The sequence below is a fragment of the Thamnophis sirtalis genome, unplaced genomic scaffold, assembly GCF_051295495.1.
Source record: "Thamnophis sirtalis isolate CommonGarterSnake01/CBP01778 unplaced genomic scaffold, rThaSir2_p1.2 scaffold_3, whole genome shotgun sequence".
Lineage (NCBI taxonomy): Eukaryota > Metazoa > Chordata > Lepidosauria > Squamata > Natricidae > Thamnophis > Thamnophis sirtalis.
Genome location: NW_028261383.1, coordinates 65,893,687 through 65,908,461, shown reverse-complemented (window position 1 = coordinate 65,908,461; position 14,775 = coordinate 65,893,687). Strand labels below are relative to the sequence as shown.

Sequence of the window (14,775 nt, the reverse complement as noted above, 5' to 3'; positions counted from 1 at the left end):
GAAATCAAATAAAAGCTTTCCATGGTGGTGAAGACTACGCCCACCTGCGTATTTTCAGCTTTCAATTCTCATCCTAACTGAACATGGACAATGTCAAGCATTTTATTCTCTTTATTTCTGTTATTTGTTTTTAAATGAGATTTATGCCAGAGGACTTTTTAAACACAGGACTGAGTTCTGTGGCTTAAGCATCTGACCTTCACTACTAATTCTCTTACATACAATATAAAAAGTTTGTATTGTACTGTATGCTGTGTATCCATAACAAAAATATATCCAGTGATCAACGTTTAGCTCATTTTTAGCTCTTCCTTTTAATAAATATGCTTATGACCTTGTACATCAGAAGGCTTAAGACTACAATCATGGAACACAAAGATAATAACATGCTAATATATGGGTAACTACAATAGGATTCTCACTGAAAGATGGTTTTAGCCAAGGTTGAATAACATGTGCTTGGATTTTTTAGCACCCTATGCAACTGCGGGTAGTCCTCCACTTATAACAGTTCTCTTAATGGACATTCGAAGTTACAAAGGCATTGGAAAAAGGGACTTATGACCATTTTTCACACTTATTACCGTCGGAGCATTCCCATGTTCATGTGATTTATATTCAGATGCTTGACAACTGACTCACATTTATGACGGTTGCAGTGTTCCAGGGTTAATGTGATCCCCTTTTGCAACCTTCTGGGAAAGCCATATTCACTTAACCACCATATTATTAATTTAAAAACTGCAGTGATTTACTTAACAAATGTGGCAAGAAAAGTTGTAAAATGGGACAAAAGTCATTTAACAAATTTCTCATTTAACAGCATAAACTTTGGACTCAGTAACGGTCATAAATTGAAGACTAAGGTCCTATGGTTGAGTTGGATTATTTTATTTTTATTTATTTATTATGCATGAAGAAAAAAGGGAAGAAATTTACAAACCATGCATGATAGATAGATAGATAGATAGATAGATAGATAGATAGATAGATAGATAGATAGATAGATAGATAGATAGATAGATAGATAGATATTAGATTTTTACAACCCCTGGTAAGCCCCAATTATGGGAGGAAGCTAACTGCTTCCAACATCTGTCAATCGGCTCGTCACAAGAGTCCATCACGACAGAAACCCAATATTTTTACTGTTGCCTTTGTTATATTTGTGTTTTTTTGGTTTTTTTTTGTGCTGATAAATAAATAAAGGGAGACTAGTATAGATCTATTTCAAGCTATTTAGCTCTCATCAGCTAGCCATACTCTTACTGGGATTTGAACCTGGGCTATATTACATACTAGGCAGACTTCTTAGCCATTAGGCCACAGGCTCTTATCCGTTATCAGCGAAGCCAGGGTGAAAGGTATCTATTAGATTTTTACAACCCCTGGTAAGCCCCAATTATGGGAGGAAGCTAACTGCTTCCAACATCTGTCAATCGGCTCGTCACAAGAGTCCATCATGACAGAAACCCAATATTTTTACTGTTGCCTTTGTTATATTTGACATCACTCGCCACGAAATATCATGGATTGGATAAGATGTGGTGAAGCTCTTGCTTAGCAACCAAAATTCTGGGCTCAATTGTAGTCATAGTCAAGGACTATCTCTGCCTTCCTCTGCATTGCAGCCTTGTCCTAGTAAACTTCTTCTCCTTTCTGGCAATTTTCCTCTCTGTTAGCAGCACCAAAATAATCCGGACAATACAAGGTTCCCTGATGCAGCAGGGGATTGGACTAGATGACCTCTGAGTAGCCTTCTAGCCCTAAATTGCTGTGCTGTTTTTCTTTCTTTCTTTCTTCCTTTCCTTCTTTCTTTCTTTCTTTCTCCCTTCCCTGTGTGGGAAGCAACCCCCCCACCCCAAAATAATTGCTGAATGTCACTTTGCAAACCTGAACAACTTTTCAATTTAAAGCAGGACTCCAGTTTGCAGCTTTAGACTTGTGGACTTCTAGAATTTCACAGCCAGGCATGCTCAGTTCCGATTTAAAGTGACAGCATTTGTTTTTCTCCTTTGCTGAATCTCCCAGAAGAAAAGAGAGTTTCCTTCTTTCTTTCTCCCTTCTCTTCCTTCCTCCCTCCCTCCCGCCTTCTCTCTCTCTCTCTCTCTCTCTCTCTCTCTCTCTCTCTCTCTCTCTCTCTCTCTCTTACTTTTTAAAGCTTTTTTCCCCTTGCCTAAAGCGGCAGGGGAAAAAAACCATTTTTTAAAAAAAATTCTGATGAAGCTTCTGATGGGAGAACAGGTTCGGGGGCGTGCCCAAGCCACTATTTTTACTACCGGTCCTATCTAGTATGCCAGATTTTCACTATCTCTTCTGGCATACTGGGCCATATAGGAAGGAACCCACCTCTGACACACACACATACACATTGACACACACACACACACGTGTGTGTGTGTGTGTGTTGGTGTGTTATACAATTTAATTAATATTAATTATTATTATTAAACTCAGTTTGCTTAACAGACGGAAAGTAAACATTTTCCCCTAATGCCAAGTAAATTAATTTAAGTACAAAAAATGGAAGATTAAGTATATAAACTACTTTATATACAAATTTCCAGAGCTATAAATTGATTTCTTTTATTAGAGAAAAAATTATTGACATTTATTGGCAACTGGAAGCCTCTTATGGATTTTTGCATGAAAATAAAAAATAAATTTGTGATTTATGGTTTCAATGATTAGATAGAATAGATTACAGAAAGAAAAGCAATATGATGTAACTTTAGAAACACAAGTTATTTGAACATCAGAAGCCACCTTTATTTTTTTCTTTCTTTTCTAGTTTTTTTTCCTTCTTTTCTTGCACTTTTTGATTTCTTTCTGTTTTTCTTCCTTACTTTATATTATTGTATTAGTGTTTATCTTCTTGCTTAAGAAGAACCTAAACTTCTCATTTAAAAGTTTTAATTAAAGTTATATACCAAAAAAATCCTAAAATGCTTTACAGACCATTGTAAAATTGATAGAAGAGCCTTGAAGGTTTCTAGTTTCTTGCTATTATAAACATGCTTGATATATGTTCCTCTGGACTTTGAAAAAAAAAGAAGAATACATCGTTGATATACTTTCAAAATTATGAAAAGCTGAAATCCCTTTTCTCTTTTGTTTTCCATTTCTTTAACAGAAGCATCTTTCCAAAGGAACCAACAGGGATCAGTCTGTTTTAGAACAAAGCATGATCTAAATTAAGAATTTTTATTTTCAACATCTCAGCCCTGTCTCGTTATCTGAACTCTACTGAGAAAAGCATAATGAGGTTATGTTGCCTGTGTTATTTATAATCTAAATAGTGTTTCTCAACTCTGGCAACTTGAAGATACAGTATGTGGACCAACTCCCAGAATTCTCCAGCCCCATCCTAGCAGGGCTGCTAGGGAATTCTGGGAGTTGAAGTCCATGCATCTTCAAGCTGGCAGGCTTGAAAAATGATGGTCTAAACCATAGGCAGAGTTCAACTTTTTTTAAAAAAAAATTGAAAATTAGCCTTTTAAAAAGTTCTGATATTGTTTTTGAGTCTAGCTTTCTGCTTCATGTTGCAGCTTCTGTGATCTAGACTTAAACTTCCTAAACACTCGAAAAAGAGATGATACAAACCCAAGGGGAGATCAATAGCATCACAAATAGCAATCAATATTTAAACATGCTGAAAACGTGAAGAAATATTGGTAGAGAAATACATTTGAGATGTTGTAAGCAAGAAATAAGCTGAGAGCCTTGGAACAAAAGAAAGCTAACCACTGCAACTATAAAGATAAATGGCAAAGCCTGAAAATTGCTTCTTACTATGTTTTTTTTTTTTGTGTTTTATTGCAAATTTATATGCCGCCCTTTTCCCTGAGGGGACTCAGGGCGGCTTACAACAATAAAGGGAAGGGGGTGCAAGACAAAACTTAAGAAGAAAAAAAAAATCGTGATTAAAGGAAATTGGTCATAAAAACACAACATTCACTCAACATTCGGGCGGGGTGAGAGTAATCCTATCCCCAGGCCTGACGGGATAGCCAGTTCTTGAGGGCTGTGCGGAAGGCCTGGACTGTGGTGAGGGTACGGATCTCCACGGGGAGGTTGTTCCATAATGTCGGAGCTGCAACTGAGAAGGCTCTCCTCCGCGTAGTCGCCAGTCGGCACTGACTGGCGGATGGAATTCGGAGGAGGCCTACTCTGTGCGATCTGATGGGACGCAGGGAGGTAATTGGCAGGAGGCGGTCTCTCAAATAGTCAGATCCACTACCATGGAGCGCTTTATAGGTGGTAAGTAAGACCTTGAAGTGCACTATTTCGTGTATGTTTGCACTAGTCCCTGTGGTTTTCTTGGCCAGATTTCAGTAGTGGCTTGCCATTGTCCTTTCCTAGGGCTGAGAGAGTGTGACTGGCCCAAGGCCACCCAGCTGGCTTTGTGCCTAAGGCAGGACTACTGCAAAACTCACGATCTTCCAGTTTTTAGCCCAGTGCCTTAACCAATGTCTATGGAGATTCTCAATCAGATCATGGTTGTCCCAAAGGTGCTTTTGCAAAAGGCAACTGGACTTTCTGGAGTCTTTTTAAAAGACATTTCACTTCTTATCCAAGAAGCTTCTTGGATGAGAAGCAAAACTCTTTCAAAGAAAAAACAGGAAGTCCAGTTGCCTCTTGAAAAAGCATCTTTGGGATGGCCTTAATGAACACACCAGCCTGGTTTTCTTCTTACTACCTACAACAATTAAAATTTTCCGTACTTTACACACTCCACAGAATTAGAGATGAATGAGATCAAAGATAATTCAATTCGATCACAAAACATTCGCCATAATATCCATAACCCAACACAGCATGACAATGAGTAAAAAGCGTTTGCTGAACCCTGGGCAAATAGATCCATACCAAATGTCTCAAGCATGGCAGCCAAATAACACCAAATCCAATTCAATCTAGGATAAAATCGTTTCCCCATATCAGCACTTGTACTTGAGATGCCAAGCATGAATGCTGACGCTGACTGAAGTATAATTGAAAGCTATTTTTAAATCCTAATTAGCATGATCACAGTTAAAGCTAGCCCTCATACATTCCTTAACTATATCTGACACAGGCTAAAAATCACTGGACAGACTTAGAAATATGGTAGTCAGGATTATCTCATTCAACCTCCTATCTGGAAGCAAGATGTTTTTTAATACTCCAATCCTTGATGATACAAAACCTACCTAACCAATAAAGCAGGATGAAGCTACTGAATTATTGTGCTTTGAAAATTTCTATATATAAAACAGATTTTTTTTTAATCCTGGTAACAAATGTCTATTATTAATTGATGAGTAAAACCACTCGTAATGGCACACACTATATGTTAGAAAAAATGTTCCAACTATTCCTTTTTGATTCTGTATTTAGCTGTCCTCTCCTTCACCAGACAGTTCAAAAGTGTTCTCAACCATGAATCATAACTCAGATTAAAAAATTATCAGCTTCAAGACAGCAACTTTATGCTCCTAAAATATTTTAAATAGAGAGAAAGTATCAGCAACCATTAAATTTCAGTGAATATTAATATATATCACATCGAATATACTAAAACTGAAGGAGATGGGTAGTTGAAAAATATCAAAAGTAAATAAATTAATACATAAATATTCATTAAATTTCAAACGATGGACATTCAATGACTTTCTGGTAATTTAGGAACACATCAGGGGATATCAGGAGTCACCAAAAAAGGACTGTAAACATGCAGAATCTTCTCTGAAAAATAGGTGGCATCTACCAACCTTTGGGGATTATCTCTGTTAATCTAGAAGCAATGCAACAGGATATTGTTTGGAGCTGATCATTTTACAAAAAGCATTGCTGTTTGTATGTTGCAGTAAAATGACAAAACCCTGAGCTCCTTTAAAAACTGATCTATGGCATTAGCTGGCATGCTCGCATCAGCTGAGACTCAGAAGATGCAGGTCTTGGCTTGTATTGCTGCAGAACTCTTTGGTATACGCTAGCACTGCTTGTGGCTTGAGCTTTATTCAGCATTCAACCAAAATACATTAAGAGACAAAAGACACGGAAGGCTGGGGATGGCTTTGCACAAGCTCTGCTTCTTCTTTAAATCCTTTGGATTTAAAGTCCACACATCCGAAGAGAGATTTTGCACATGTTTAATTTAATCCTAAATTTCTCCTTTATGCGCTGTGAAAGGAAGAAAAGACTCCACATTTCATTCAGATTAAACCTGGAATTAAGAAATGCCAACTGAAATAAATCCAAATTTACCAACATATTTTAAATTAAGGACATCGTCTTTGGGGCTAGACTAACAACTTGGGCAGCAATAAAATAAAAAAAAGTATCTTTATACTGTATTGAAACTAAAACTTTGCTTTGTACCAAAAGGACAAATCCGATTTTTAAAAAAAATCTTTGAATTGTTTTTCCTATTTCGTTATTGTTTTTCCTAAATTTTTTATCACCTGGTTTGTGACTTCACTCATTTCTGCACTGTGTTTTCGTACAAAGCTATGAATGTGACAGAAAGATGTGACAGAAGGTTTTCTTTACCAACTAGTTGCTGCAGAGCCGGATGGTGATTAGGACTGAGAGGAGTAACTGGCCTAAGATCACCCAGTTGGTTTCTGTGCCTATTGGTGGCGGGGGGGGGGGGGGGCTAGAACCTGGCTCTTCTCACTCCTAGTCCAGCACTTTAACCACGCTGGCTTTGCGTCAAGCCAGAAGATAAGTAAACAAACAACAAAAACCCTAATTGTATCATACACTGATTAACTCTGCAGTGTAAAAATAAGCAGACCAGATAAATGCTAAAGGGTAAAAAACCTTGAAAGTTCAAATAATTCTTTGGAAGAATTTATTCCAAATTATTATTTATAATTACACATTTAAATGCTATATGGTGTTTATTTCTAAAGAAGGCAGAGAACAAATAAGTTAAATTACTGTATGTTGTGACCACTATTTGCATGTAATTCATACATTATTTTCCATGATTAAATACTATATACTTGAGACTCTATTAAATGTACTTTATATTTTGCTAGTGTTTTGAATTTCAATAATTCCTTCGTCCCAGGTGCAGAATTTAAGGCATGGTTTGTCTTAAATGCCAAGTTTTTCTTTTGATAGCTTGCTTTTGTATTACATTTCTTTACTGTTGTACTGCAGCTTTTTACAACATTCATTTTATCTAGCATTAAACATGACTGGCTGTCCGGGGTTCAGTAAAGCAAGCACCTCACTGAATTTGGGGAAGGGAGAAAGTGTGTGTGAAAAACCCTGTAATCTACATCGCCCTCTATGGGCTGTCATTTTTGACATTTGCAATCAGTGTGTTAGTTTCTAAAGTGCCACAAGACCCCTTGCTGTTTTAAATTAACCCATTCTTTAAAATTCATCTTTCACATTTTCATTTGGATTTATTTTGCTTTGCTTGCCAAAAATTAGAATATACAGACAATTTCTTCTTTAAGTGTCACACCTAGGAAGACAATTACCATAACCGCTGCCAGGTGCAAGCCTGAGATAGGCCAACATTTGGATGGTGAAGCCTAACAAAAAAAATCAGTCACTGCATTTTGCTTTTGCAATTTTAAAAGCAGAACTGTCATCAGCTGTATATCTGGATGATTAGCTCCACTGTTTGGCACAAATCATCCATTCATACATATTGAAAGAAAATGGTACAGTACATAATATACAGGAATAATTTAAATGTGTGTTACATATTACAATTTTGTAATTTACATATAAGTACCCACATTTGTTATTATTTATTGAATAAACAATATTTTCATAAATAGCATGTAATCTGAAGAGGCCAAATTTAATTTTTTCACCTCGAGCATAAGATTCTTACTTGAGATGGCGTTTGCTATTTCAAGTTTTAAACAACCTTGAAATGAAAGATGGAAAAACATTCTAAATTAGAAATATTTGTGGGATTGTTAGCACAGAACAATTTTTAATTTATTATTGGGTGTGTCAGCTTTCCTGTGTTTTAAGATTACAACTGCTAGAACATCTAAAGACCACCAGATTGTCAGGAGCAAATATACTTAATGTTCACAGAGCACAAATATATTCAAGGTTTTTACAAGTAAACATTTAAAGTGGAAGTAAAAAAAAAAACATTCTCTCTCATTCAAGGATCGTAAGACATTTTATTACGTGAGCAGAAGAATCCTAATATTCTGCCATAGAATAACTGCTGAAGAAAAATAACGATGCTGCAAATGAAATACACAAGTATTTTCTGTTCAGCTCTTGTGCTGAATCTACTTTTTCTTTCCAGATTTTGAAAAACAAAATGCTCTCCTAAAGAAGGAAAATGCACTAGGTCAGTTTACATCAACACCTCTTATTTTAGTTGAGAATTGGGGAGTTCCATTCTGAATGGGGAAAGGGTGGAACGCCTCAGTAGCTTTTAAAAATTGATTTGACACATTGACAAAAGCATTGTGAGCTGTAATGCCCTCAGAGATCAAACCTCTTTCTCTGTGTCAGTTAATTTCCAAAAAGATCCTAAAAGGCTAGGAATAGAATGTCCTGCAATGTACAGGGCAGAAGCACCTAGGTGGGTGTCAACAACAAAGTCAAGATGGCGGTCATAATCAACACCCCTTTATTATGGCCTGTTACACAATCTGCGGTAGTAACAAACTGCACTGCAATTTAGCATTTAAAAAACAAACAAATCTACCACCAAATTGCAGGGGAAAAAATAAGTGGGACATATTTCCGGGAATCCTACTGTTTCTTCATGTCCTCAAGCAGAATTTGTTCGAGTCAGATCAAGAATGATAATACCTAGAACATGTGAGTTCTTGTCCTGCCTCAGGCATGAAAGCCAGCTGAGTGACTTTGAGCCCGTCATTCTCTTTCAGCCCAACTCACCTTGCAGGGTTCTTGTTAAAGGGAAACTAGAAGGAAGAAGGGGTATTAAATACATTTGCTGCATTGGGTTATTTATACAAATAATAAAAACAGGAAATAAATAACACATACATACACACTACCTGATGGCACCCTCACCAGATAGTAATAGAAGCTAATTGCAATCTTCTTCAGTGGGTCAGCACATATAAGCTAAAGTTATGCAGATGCACAGGTGATTCACACATCAGGCTAGGTGCAACTTCCCTCACTATTAGCCATCCTGATGAAAGATAAAGTTCTAACATTTACAGGGTAACAAGACTATCTTTCCTTGGTAGAACATGTCACATCTTTTGGCCCTGTTGATGGTAGCTTCCATAGCACATAACATCATACCTTGAGTTGATCTCACTTTTGGACCATTGAGCACTAAAATTAATATTTTGTAGGGAGAAACTATACTATCTTATTGCTGTGTTCCCTGATCCTTAAAAAAAAAGTAAGATTATCATAACTATTTTGTTTGTTTTATTGCCACACCTTTTCCTCCCTCGGGTTTATGAGATGTTTTTAAAATGGATAAATGTCAGATAATGTTTATAGAAGATATGGGTTAAATTATTCGAAGTGGTTCATAGGAGAAGGAAGAGAGGGAGGAAGGAAGGAAGGAAGGAAAACACTTTTATCCTAGTAACTTTTTGTATGTCCCTGGAAATTTAAAAGTATCCATTTGGGTCATTTTAAAAAATGTCAAATTTATAAAAAGTAGTTGAGCAATAAAAATAAAAAAAGAAATATTTTGCCTGGCTAAAAGTTGTGTTAGTACAATGTTTTTAAAGCATGTTGCTCAAGGAAATTAGAAAGTAGGAAGGATTAAGATTAAAACATACATACAAGTGTGAATATCCTAAAAATTATTGTTAATGGTATCCCTATCAGATTTATAGGTTGCAGAAAATATATTACTTTTCAAATAACTTGGAATTTAGCAAGAAGAATTTGAGAAGATTGTTTTACCCTGAATTGACTTAATATATCACTACCTTATTGAAAAGATAGCAAGTGAAACATACATCTATCGACTATTTTGAATGAGAATAAACTTAATGCCATTTCCTATCTAAAGCAGTGTTTTTCAACCTTTTTTGTGCAAAGGCACACTTTTTTCATGAAAAAAATCACGAGGCACACCACCATTAGAAAATGTTAAAAAAATTTAACTCTGTGCCTATATTGACTATATATAAGGTGTTTTTCCCACGGCACACCTTACACTATGTCACGGCACACTAGTGTGCCGCGGCACAGTGGTTGAAAAACACTGATCTAAAGAACCTAGATCACAGGTAAGTGAAATAGAATGGCTTTGAAGTACCTCTGGTTCTATTCACATACCTTGCTAAACCATAGTTAATCTTGGTTTTTTAAATCTATCTGAACTCCAATTTGTCAGTGTCATAGGAATAATAAACAATCAAACAAATACATTAGAATCAAAGGAGAGATAAAAAAAACCAATTCTACCAGCTGATTCTTTTCTCAATACTTCAGCAACAACAAAGCTTTTTACTTCCAAATCTGTGGCGGAAGTCTAGTCCAATCTGAAATATGAAGCCTGCTACTTCCCTATGATTTATTTATTTTCCACAGCAGTACTGTAATAGATTATTTTGTCTTCCAACTCTGGGAAGATTTCACACAGAGTGTGCATAAACAGTGAGGCAAGCATGCCTTCCTTTTGTGCTCATAATACTGTATACATACATACATACATACATACATACATACATACATACATACATACATACATACATATATACATCCATGAGAGCCATAGCACCAATCCTTAATATTTCTTACACTTATCACAAAATTATTTAAATTATTTCTAGGCTGCTTCCTAGTTTGGAAATGCTGAAAACAATAGACAATATTTATTCAGCCAACAATAAGCAAGTTAAAAAAACAGAATAAAATCAAGGTAAAAATAATCCATCCAAATAAAAATGTTAGGTGGAGTAAATGGCTAGAGAAGGATAACATTGAAAGTGGGAGTTAAAGATGCCTAAAACACATCAACCTTGGAGCTGCTATATAGCACAGGGGAGGCCATTCCACATCACGGTTAGTGCCACCATAGAGAAAGTCCATTCTCTTTCCCCAGCAAGTACTAGCAAGTAGGTTTAGCTCCCAAAGAAATGGGAGGGCATTGCCATTGGAGAATTCTTTGAAACATCATCTCCAACTTTATTTCCTCTCCTGCATGTGATGTTTTATAAGAAATTTCAATGGAACACACTCATTCACGTTGCCCCCATGCCTGGGAAAAAAGCCAGGTCTTCAAGGCTTTCCAAAAGATGAACAGAGTCAGTGCCAGCAGAACCTTGGGTGGTATGCTTATCCTAGAGAGAAGACACAGCTACCAAAAAGGCAGGCTGTCTGAGTTTCGCTGGATGACAAGCCTTAATCAATTGGGATCCAGAGAATGCCTCCTTCTGTCTGATTTAATGGAACAGTAGAAATAATGGGAGTAGGGCAGTCCCTCAAATACCTTGGCTCCTTCCCATGGAGGGCAGAAGCCATGCTCATCTAAAAGCCAGCATTCCAACTGCACATACATGCTTTGAAAGAGAAATAAGGTCCCTTTCCAATAAAAGAATAGGATGGAAATGCAAGGAAGACAATAGTTTCAGGAAAACCTATATGGAAGTTAAGTTTGAGGAGAGATCTGAATCAGGAACAAAAGCCAGAGAACCAAAACAGTGCTGGGTAGAGCAAGCAGCAGAGCAGAACATGAAACAGCAGAAAAAGGAGGTAAAGGAGCCAGAAAGGAGTAGATGAAACAACAATGAAATGTCAGGTAGAAAAGGTCTGAACAATTAGAAATAAAGGACTAGAACTTAGGAAAGTCATTGCATGTATGTGAATGGGTGACAGCTCTGAAATTTCATGGCAACATGATCAAGCATTTGTTTATAAAACTATTAGACTAAAGGAAAAAGAAACAAGAGGAGGGAGTGTCAGCAAATAAAGAAACTATATTACTACAAATATATAGATAATGACCAAGGAAAGCTGAGATTTTGAAGATTGCGTAAAGCAGAAATAATAGATATGGAGCTGCTGAAGAAATTTAAAATGTTGGTCATTGCTACCCTAGATCAGAAAACAAATGTGGAAAAATTGTTTATAACTCCAACAAATGCTTCAATTAGGGGTAACTAGCTTATCTCCTAGAGAAACAAAGATACAGGTATTGAAGGAAGAGAACACTGATATTAGTCATAAGAGTTCGCTCACATATTTTGTGTAAACTTCAAGCTTTATCTTTAGGTGCCTGAAGCAACCTCCAAATGCATGCAGCCAATCTTTAGTGTAATCTGGAGAGTCAAAACAATTTTATTTCAGTACAATATGTGTAAAAGCCTTTTTTGGAAGTGAGATATAGATGTGGTAGATGTTAATGCTATCAAAGCAGTCAGTTTGCAGTAGATGCAAATATGACTTCCATTATATTTTGTTCAGAAAGCATCTGATATATCTATCACAAGTGCAATGAATAGTTTTATCATCTTAAAAAACCATCTGAATTGACTCTTTCTAGGTCATACATTTTTAGGTTTGAAACCGTCACCGTTTTCCAAACTCTCGGGTCAGTTCCTGGCAGGCAAGCGTGCATATTTAAAAGGAGATTTGCCAAAGGCCAGGATTCTGTTGCACATCTTGGCAGATACAATCTCTGTTCCAAATGGAGTACATCAAGATGTCATCAAGATCCTTCTCTGATCCATCTTTTACAACTACCCTACTCCATTCACGGGTAAATGGGAGGGAGAAAATCCCTTCTTCCTAAATAAAGCGGGGAGGGGCAAAAGTGGCATGCAGCAAGATGCAAGAAGGGGTTGGGGGAGGAAGGGTAGTCACAGGGAAAAGCTTAAAACCTTCCACATATGCTCCTTAAGATCAGGAAAGTATGACAGAGAAGTAAAAGCCCCCCCCCAAGCTGGAAATACAGGGCAACCAAATTTAAGAAAGCTGGATCTGTGTCCAGCTCTTGCCATGCCTCTACTGTAGAGCGGCCCTGACATGATTTTCTCCTGCCTTCAAAATAAATATTTTTCTATTAGGGAATAGAAAAATCAAGCAGAATCTCCCCAGGGCATTGTCACCTTCCTTTATTTGTTGAGCATTAAAATATACTCTGACCTGCACCCGGAAAGAAGAACACAGTAGCTGCTCTTTATCAGGAGCCTCAACCTCTGGCAGAGGCCTGGGAAAGGGCCTGGTTTTTTTTTTCTGGAGGTTTAATGCTAAGTGCAGAAAACTCCCTTCTGGCTTTATTTCACTGCCGAGAAGAAAAGCGCTCAACCAACGGTATGCGATACCAGTGATTTAAAAAGTCAACCAGGAAACTAACCCCGACAAAGGGATTTGCCCTCCTCCGGCCTGCACGGGTTGGCCGGGCTCAACGCAAAGCGCTCGTTCCTGCCAATGCAAGTGGCCCTTGGGCTTGTCCGTCAAACGGGAAATGTCAGCTCGTAGCGTAGGGAGTCGATTCCCTTCGGTTCATTCTAGCTTTCGCAGGTAGCCGCCTAGAAATCAGTCTCTGCTACTCAGGAAACCAGGACCCGCTTCCTCCATCGCGGTATTTACTACACACATCTTGAGGCGAACTAGGCTGAGGCATCCACGCGCAAAATTCACAACTCAACGAGCCACGATGCAGCACCACTCGACACAGGTTACATCTTCTCTTCCGCTGCCTAAAACCATCTTTCATTCCCCCCCAAAAAAAGAAATGGGGGAAATCCCCGCGTGCCTTTGTCTTTATATAGCTGCTAATACACACAGTCTGGTTTTTTTTCCCTCCTCCAAATCTAAAGCGCGAGGAGGGGGCGCGCGAAAGAGAAGGCAGCCTCTTCTCCCCACCCCCACCCCCAATTTGATAAAATCCCCAAGCTTAGCGCATCTCGTAACTGTTACAGAGCGAGGCGTTTTCGGTTCTTCTAAAGTCGAGCCAAGACCCCTTTAACAGTGATATTAATGCCGAATCGCTCGCTCGCCCAGGCTCTCTGGAATCTGATTTCTAAAGGAAACGGCCAAACGCCTCTGGCCGGCTATTCTCTATGGGAGAGGCGTTCAGCACCACAATCCTGGACAGCGGCGGGCGCCTGGTCACATTTACCACCCGCATCTCTTTCCACTTTCCACCCGGTTCCCCGCCCTTGCCGATCCCCGAATGCTTTCTACACCCAAACACATGAGCGTGTGTGTGTGTGTCTGTGTGTGTGTGCTTGTCTGTGGCGCGCGGCGCGTGTGCCCGCGCGCCCCGTGCGCGCGGCTAAACTGATGCATACAAATCCATAATGGCCATATTAGGATCCTCACCTTTCAAATCATTGCGTCCGCCTGGCGCCTTCCTCGGCGGGGCTTCTACGCTCTCATCCTCGCTGGCAGCCCGTGGCGAGGAGGAGGCGCGAGGAGGCGACGAACAGGTCCGAGGCGAAGGGAGGCGAGGCGAGGCGAAAACCTGCGACAGTCAGCAAAAGGCTTCAGCAGTCCCTGCCCTCGCCAGTCAGCCCCTCAGTGCCAGGCTGCCTTCCCAGCCCGGCTCGCAGGCTTGCCAGTCCTTGACTCAACATTCCCAGAATTCCCGAGCAGCTGCTTGGACGCCGGGGCGGAGCGACTCTCCGCCAGGGGCGGCAGCGAGCTTCCTTGGAAGAGAGGCCGGGTGCGAGCTGGACCTCCCGCGGGAGCCGCCGCCACCGCCTCCTCTTCCTTCCTTCCTTCCGGGCATCTCTCTTCTCTCCCTCCGCTCAGCGCAAGCCGGGCAAGTCCCAAACCCCACCCTTATAAGGGTGTCTGTGTGTGTGTCTGTGTGTGTGTGTGTGTGTGTGTGTCTGTGTGTGTCTG

General features: G+C 39.0%; 1 protein-coding gene across 3 annotated transcripts in view; it reads right to left on the bottom strand.

Moving 5' to 3' along the window:
• Nucleotides 1–14,473, bottom strand: part of ERC2 (ELKS/RAB6-interacting/CAST family member 2) — a 608,417-nt gene extending 593,944 nt beyond the window's left edge. For 2 of the 3 annotated variants that reach the window (XR_015695894.1, XM_087709041.1), the window contains exon 1: nucleotides 14,251–14,473. The gene's annotated coding sequence lies outside the window, so the exon portion shown is untranslated. The remainder of the gene's footprint in view (nucleotides 1–14,250) is intronic. The other variant, XR_015695895.1, reaches the window with a different exon arrangement.
• Nucleotides 14,474–14,775: the final 302 nt, after the last annotated feature.